Genomic DNA, 7,602 nt, shown 5'->3' on the forward strand with positions numbered 1-7,602 from the left:
AAACCTCGGGTGAAGATGCGAAGTTTAATACAGAAGATTTACACTTGAGCATTATCGAATCAACATGCATTTGTTCGCTCGATCGCTAATCGCTCAACTGCTCGCTTGGCCGCTGTTGCTGGCTCGCTCGATCGCTAATCGCTCGACTGCTCGCTCGACCGCTGCTGCTGGCTCAATCGGTCGCTGCTCGCTCCTTTGCTAGCCTTTTTTCTCTTGCAAGCACTTGTCGAAAAAACCATTGCTGTTTAAAAAAACTAAAAAGGGAAAATTTGCAAAATAAAAAAAAATCAAAAAATTCATGAATTCGTAATTGTACATGAATTTTCAAAAAAGTTGGTAAATTTGAAAACAAATATCGAGTTTGAAAAAAGGTTCATCAAATTTGAAAAAAGTTCATCCAATTTGTAAAAAGTTCATCGAATTTGAAAATAAGTTCATTGAATTTTGAAAAAAATATCGAATTTTAAAAAAGTTCACGAAATTGAAACGAAAAATGTTGTATTATTGAAAAAAATTAAGATGGAAAATAATAAAAACTAACAAAACCGTTCCAACAAAAAAACAAAAAAGAAGGTACAAAGAAGAAAAGAAGGAAAAGCTATAACTAACCACGTCAACCGCAGGTGGCCTATTGGTTAGGTGGTGTGTGTTGAACCAGTCGATTGACGGTTTGAATCATGGTGCTTACATTCAGTTTTTTTGGCGTCTTTAATATAGAAAAAAAGGAATGTGGGCCGGCCCATCGTTACAAGGGGGTGTACTGATACACCAGAAGTGCGTCCTTCCCAGTCCTCTCGTACTAGGGAAAAGTCCTCTCAATGCTCTATCGCCCACACCGGATATGGACCGAACTGTCTCACGACGTTCTGCGCCCTGTACCGTTAACACGGTATCGGAAGCTGAGGGCGCCGTATAGGTTTTGCGCCCATGCATGGCCTTGTGTGTTGCGCATCTGGGCCTATAGTACCGATGAGGCAGTTTGCCACCAGATTGATATGAGAAGTTTATTTTTAAATCAGATCGCGTGTGGGTCCGGCCAATTAGCAGGCCCGTCTTGACTTCCAAGAAAATAGACGAAGCGTTCTCCACGCCGGCCTTTAATAAATAGTCATCATATTCTAGGGTTTACGCGGGTTTTATTGTATTGTTTAGCCATGCTACAATTTCGCATCTATGAGACGTGTAGGACTACCGCCTTGTCAGATCCAAAGTGTAACCCCAACTTTTGATCTAGTTCATGTGCTTAATTTTTCATTCGCAATTTTAGATTGCAATTCACCTTTGTTCTTGCCGATTCTTTAGTTGCTTGCAGGAACTCAAACCTCGTCGTTCAGGTTGACCGTGCCTACGGCAAGGTCAATAACCATCGGAGATTGGTTTAGCGATTGTCGAGGCATATCGTCGGGTATTGTATAGCCGGATCGTCAAGATCAGAATCCACAAATTGATAGTTATCCTCACTCTCATCGAAACATCGGGCCGCCGTCACATAAGTGGTATCAGTTTTCAGTTTCATCGGTGAGAGATTTACAGTTTTGTTAGATTAGTTTATTTTTCATGTCCTATAACCCAAAAAAAGCCAAAAAAGAAAGAAAGATTAGTTCATCCTTTGCACCTATCTTTTTAGCCTTTAGCAATTTTTGCATCTAGTACTTGCGTAGTTGAATTTTTGGTTGCATCATCCTACAAATAGTGCTGGTTTAGATTTGTACGAGAAAATTTTGTCTACTAGATCGAACTTTTTTTCTCCACCATAGTTTCCGCGGCAAGCTCGTCCATAATCTGAAAAAAACTATCAAAATTGCATTGGATTCCTTTGTTTTGCGTGCAATCCGACATCCCATCTATTACACGTCGTTGCTGTCTGCCCTGACGCGTACAGCAGCGCCGTGTTGCATCAGACATCAGTTCCACTCATGTCTGTCCTCAAGCGCCAGTTTCTTGTTCGCCATGGTGCTCCACTTTATAGCCATGTAGGTTTGCTTTGTATAGGCAGCATCATCATAACTAGATCGCGCGAGAGTGCTGATCCCAACCGATAATAATAAAGTGAAGAAGAAACATTCAATTACCCCATGCATCCCATTGGTCCAGCACCGAAAGTCTAAAATTATGCATAATCACTCAATATATCATCACATATATCCATTGTTGTAAGCCATGTATTTTTATACGTTTTAGCTCAAAACCAAACCAAACTGGTGAACAGGATAATATGATATTTCATCACAAAGCATAAAGACCCGATTCATACCATACGATCCAGTCATAATGATCGCCCATGACAATAAGTTCATTACAAAGGATCGAGTCTAATATACCAAAAGACCAGATTGATAGAGCAGTACACGAAACATATATGGTTCGGCTATGGCATAACATCAGACTACCTATATATATGGATAGAGAGTTTGGTCTGACTGCCTTGTCGCCCGGCTCCTCCCTACGTTGTAAACACATGTTGATCGACAGTATGTGTTATACAAAGAATCCATAGTGTGCCATACACTACAAGAAACCTGTTAATCCATGACGGATTTCAGGTGACGTTCCTACAATCCGTCACATATAGGGTGCCATCGATGACAGTTTACGGAGTTCGTCACTGAAATCGTCACATATCCGGAAGATGAGAATGGATCCTAAAACAATAGCCCCCGTTATGACAGACATAAAGGAACCGTCACAAAAACCGTCATGAAATGAGTAGCGGGACCAAAAAATTTCCCTTATACATCATCTGGACCGTCATGGATGGCTCGTGCTAATGTGTTGTGCGTTTTTACTTCTTTGGCCCACATGTCAGTCCTCACTACGTCCCACGCTACGTGAGGTGCCTAGACTGTTGCTATGTCAGCTTGCAGTAGAGTGTGGGTCCCGCATGTTAGTATGAGAGAGAGAGAAATAACATCAGCTTGCAGTAGAGTGTGGGTCCCGCATGTTAGTATGAGAGAGAGAGAGAGAGAGAAATAACAAAAAGAAACATGTAGGTCCTGACTAGGATAAACATATATGGTTCGGCTATGGCATAACATCAGACTACCAAAATGAATAAAAGGGAATGTATTTAGATGTATATTAGTTCTAGATACATTCCTTTTTATCTATTTTGATGACAAGTATTTTCGGACGGAGGGAGTACTCGCATAGTGAACATGCTAAATAATCGTGTTAACAAATGACAATAGTTAAAAGTTGATAATGCAAAAGGAATGTGTTAACAAATGACAAAAGTTAAAAGTTGATAATGCAAAAGAAAACATGATTATAACACCTTTAGAATTAGTTTGGTAATGTTCACTGCAGCAAGACACAAAATTCATGTAGTTCTTGGTAGGCATAAGTTACCAGAGTCCGCAAACATGAGTAATCCAGTCAGCTAGCAATCAGCCAAATGTAGGGGCTGCCAACCAAATTTCTAACATAATCGTTTTACTAACAGGGAAGCGACAATATACTTTGCTGTATATCCAAATATGCTTTAGGAGTCATCAGAAAAATTCTTGTATAATATTTGTATCCCTCTTAACAACAAGGAACAATCTTGGTACACGACATCTATCTGTTTATTATTCCAAGATACCAAGATACGGGAAGCATACTAAAAAGCAACATCCTTGCACCAAAACAGCGGAAATAGTTTCTTGTAACAATTCATAATATGCTTTGCAATTTCCCCTGCACAAACAAAAGAACTATCTGAGCTTGTGGGTAGCAGGAGAACTCCAAAACAAAATCAGACCTACAATTTAAGTGCAGGGTCCCAATATAGTAGCTATTGATCACCCCATCAACAAGGCGCCATGATGTTCATGAGTTTTATTTAGCATGCATTCAGAAATCACTGTTAGATACAAGATCATCACCTAACATCATCAATTAGCATGAGCTTTTGACCAATATGCAGCAGACTTAAACAAACAGATTTTATAAATGCAAAACTGACAGTCTGCTGAAGGTTTATACATCCAAGCAACAAATACAAGTAATAACACTCCAAAAGCTCTAGGCTATTATTTGATATAAGACCATTTTTTCGCAGCAAATACATAACTTGAACCGATAAAAGAGGTAAATGTTTTAACATTATCACAGCACTGGGGCTATATTATTCCTTATTATGGAGTCGGAATCACTTGTCCATAAAAAGCCGTAAAGATTGATGTAATATTTTCATCTAACATAAAAACCACCAATCCATCTTAGCAAGTAGTAATAACGGGAAGTCAACTCTTGTGAGAATGTAACTACTCAGTCACTCTATTTAGACTACATTAGCAGTCACTTCCAAAATTTCAGGAAAAATGTCACAGTCCAGAAAGTGCATCGAGTTTAACATGCCATTAAGCTGAACCGAGGTAACAAGTTCACTTCCCAACCATTTTAGGCATCTCGGATTTACACACAATCTACACATTTGCTCATCACACAAATTAGGAGGCAACAATAATGATATACCCATCAAGTTCACTGCAATCTTTTTATCCTACCTGAGATGTAGCCTGCAGGTGGACGTTGGATTCAAGGTTGCCTGGCCCCAGAACTGAAACAGTAGCAGGCAATTATGAGAGTTATTAACAAGAAAATAAATATGCATTGGTGGTTAAAGAAAATGTCGCGACAGATGGCCAGAGATAACAGTTACTACTATTGTTGAAATAACTTAGTGGGACAATGCACAAGCTTGACTGTTCACAAGAAATAAATAATATCTTGTTCTTCTTCCTCTGCACCGAACTCTCCCGCGAGATTATTCCTCCCCTCCTTCCTCAGATCTGCCACAATTGTATTTAGAAAATGCACGAGGACATCCTCAATTTCCCAAAGGATGTCGCCTACTGAGCAGTACATGTAGACAATTATGTCCAAGCCTATCAGGCTATAAACTATTATGCTCAACTGAAAAAGCAAATATTGAAATAATAGTTATTTCAAATTTCTTTTATGTGCCCCGCACAGGGTTTTATAAGTCTGTATAATTAATCCATATACAAATAAACATATATTTAGTATTTCTATATGGTTGAGATCTAGGACATTGTTTACCAAAACTTTGTTACTATGATATGTTCTTCAAATGTGCCAAACATATAAGTTTTTTCCCACTCCCTACGGTTGTAAGGTCATGTGTTAACTAAAGATCGACAGTCAACACCAAATCTTTATGTCCATAAAATGCGAAAGGGACAACCTTTTTACTGATTAGTTTCAAAGTCAACTAACATGTATTGATGGTTTGTATGGAATCTATATTTTAATTAAATTGTCTAGATAGATGTACACACCTCAAGAAAAATAGCAATGAGAGACTATAATCATCTGGTCTGAGCATCAGTATAGGTGTTGGCTAAGACTTGTTACCATAAAACCTATATTCTGTAAGAACATCATCATAAAGAGAGGTGATATCGTGCCATCCATACTCGATATATTAATCATAGAATAGGCTTTCTCCAAAACACAAACGCGAGTATCTTGAGATAGTTTCTCAAGATATGAAGAATGAGAACGGATCACAGTACATATATGCACACAGTAATAGCATTAAGTGTCAATAGCCACAGAGAAAAGAAAGAAGGGAATTGTCCATCATGTGGGTGATCATAGTGACGGAGATATCGACAATGTGGGTGAGTGCCCTATAACCTCAGCCTTGCTGATGAGTATATCTAGGTGCATCCAAAATATACATGATTATTTTTGTTCTGTGCTACATGGAAAGTGCATAGAGCTCATTTGCTTTGCCTCGTATGCTTTTAAATTCTACATAATACTTCAATAGATGATAAACCTAAAGAATATGTTTTTGGTTATGTTAGTTGGAGGCTTTACTTAGAACGCATTTGTCAAAACATGTTGTGTTTCAGCTTTAATAATAACTAAATCATTGCTTCATGAATTCAGCTAACTCTACCGCAAATACCAGTTAAATTTCTCTTGATACGGGGTAACTAATTGAGCCATAGAAAAACAAAACTTGGAATGTCAAAAGGACGTAGACAGAGTCTATACAGATATCACGACACAACAATATATAAAATAGGATGTAATAGTGACTATGCTTTATTTCTAGTAAAACTATCACAGAGAAAGAAAATTGTTGGACAAACAATCCTCTCTTTTTCATATGTGATTGGACAAACAACCATAGGTTTTCATGTGTAACAAAAACACTAATTACAACTCAAACGTTAGAAATTCTAATCAAGGCCCCCTTCCATACACAAAGGAACAAAGCCACCAACATTTCCATGCACAAAGGAACAATAATGTTAGGCCCTACCTGAATCCAGACAAGGAACAAAAAAGCATATATTTACACCCCATCAAAAAACAAGCATGGAAACAAAGGAACTACAAAAATATAAAGCATAGAGAATAGTACATTTGGCCTTTACCAGAAAAGGAAAGCCTCATTGGCCAACCAGGGCAAGCAGAACATGGTGAGACACAAAACACAAATTGCCATGCAACCATACACCTAGCTCTGGAAAAGAAGATGCATGGATAGGAGGAGAAGAGGGGTTGACATGCAGATCCGTGAATGGAGACGCAGGAGGGTGCTGATAGACGGTGTGCAGGCCCAACCCCGGCTTGCCGCTCAGCCGGCGGAGACGACATTGAGCCCTTAATGCATCGATGGCTTTGTGTTCACTGTATGGAGCCGCAGAAAAAGGAGATCAGAACTGTGTATATATGGACATCTATGAGAGAGTGAACACTGGATGCAGAGGAGAAAATGGAACCAAATGGTGATCATTACTATTCAACTTGAAAGGAAGCGCAGTTTATATCCATGATTTCCCTCTTGTGAAGCAAGCATCAAACAACACAGAAGCAATGAAATTGCACACTCAAATAGAACAATACATGAAATGCTCTTGTGTCGAGAACAATTGCAAGTATTTTGTGCACATCACATCAGATTTGCAGGGGTAGCTCGAGAACGGGTGGGGCTCACCACGTGTGGGGGTAGCAGGAGGAATAGGCAGAGCAGCCTTGAGGGCCCCGTCCACCTGCAGAAGCAGCTTGTCCTCATCGGAGCAACCTTCACATAAAACAAACGCAGGAATCAGAATAAGAGGAGATGAAGAAACAAAGAAGAGATTCATGCCCACCCAGAATAGTCAGAGATCCACCCAGAACAAAGACCATAATAAACTAAGAGCCTAATCAGGTTGTCATGGTTAAGAACATATATAGCAGAACAATTAATGATTGATGCTGCTAAATCAACAACCCAAAGCTGAAGCTTTTTTTGATACATGGCTGCTGGAAACATGCAAATACAATGAATTAGAGCATCTCCAGCCGTTGGAGCCCCCCAGGACAATCGCCGGGCCAAATATAGCACGTCCTGGGGGGGCAAAACACCTTCGCCGAATGAAACGCGAGGATGGTTTCCCAGCCGTTGGTGCCCCCAGGACAGTCGCCAGGCAAAAAGTGAATGAGTGGACCAGAAAAAAATGATACATGGAGGAATATGATTGGCTGTTGCTTCCGCCGGCGCCCCCAGCAGCCCCCAGCGCGTTGGGTGTGGCCTGTGTTCGCCGGCACCTTTTTGAGGTCTTGGGGGGCATGGCTGGGCCTTTTTTGCCATTT

At 39.8% G+C, this 7,602-nt stretch overlaps 1 long non-coding RNA gene across 1 annotated transcript; it reads right to left on the bottom strand.

Annotated features, from left to right (window-relative positions):
• Positions 1 to 3,100: 3,100 nt before the first annotated feature.
• On the bottom strand, positions 3,101 to 7,310 carry LOC123082809 (uncharacterized). Its single transcript, XR_006439128.1, has 4 exons — positions 7,119 to 7,310; positions 6,962 to 7,048; positions 4,491 to 6,654; positions 3,101 to 3,678 (listed from the first exon to the last, which is right to left on the bottom strand). It is a non-coding gene; the product is annotated as an uncharacterized lncRNA (long non-coding RNA).
• Positions 7,311 to 7,602: the final 292 nt, after the last annotated feature.

The sequence above is a fragment of the Triticum aestivum genome, chromosome 4A (assembly GCF_018294505.1).
Source record: "Triticum aestivum cultivar Chinese Spring chromosome 4A, IWGSC CS RefSeq v2.1, whole genome shotgun sequence".
In the NCBI taxonomy this organism is placed as follows: domain Eukaryota; kingdom Viridiplantae; phylum Streptophyta; class Magnoliopsida; order Poales; family Poaceae; genus Triticum; species Triticum aestivum.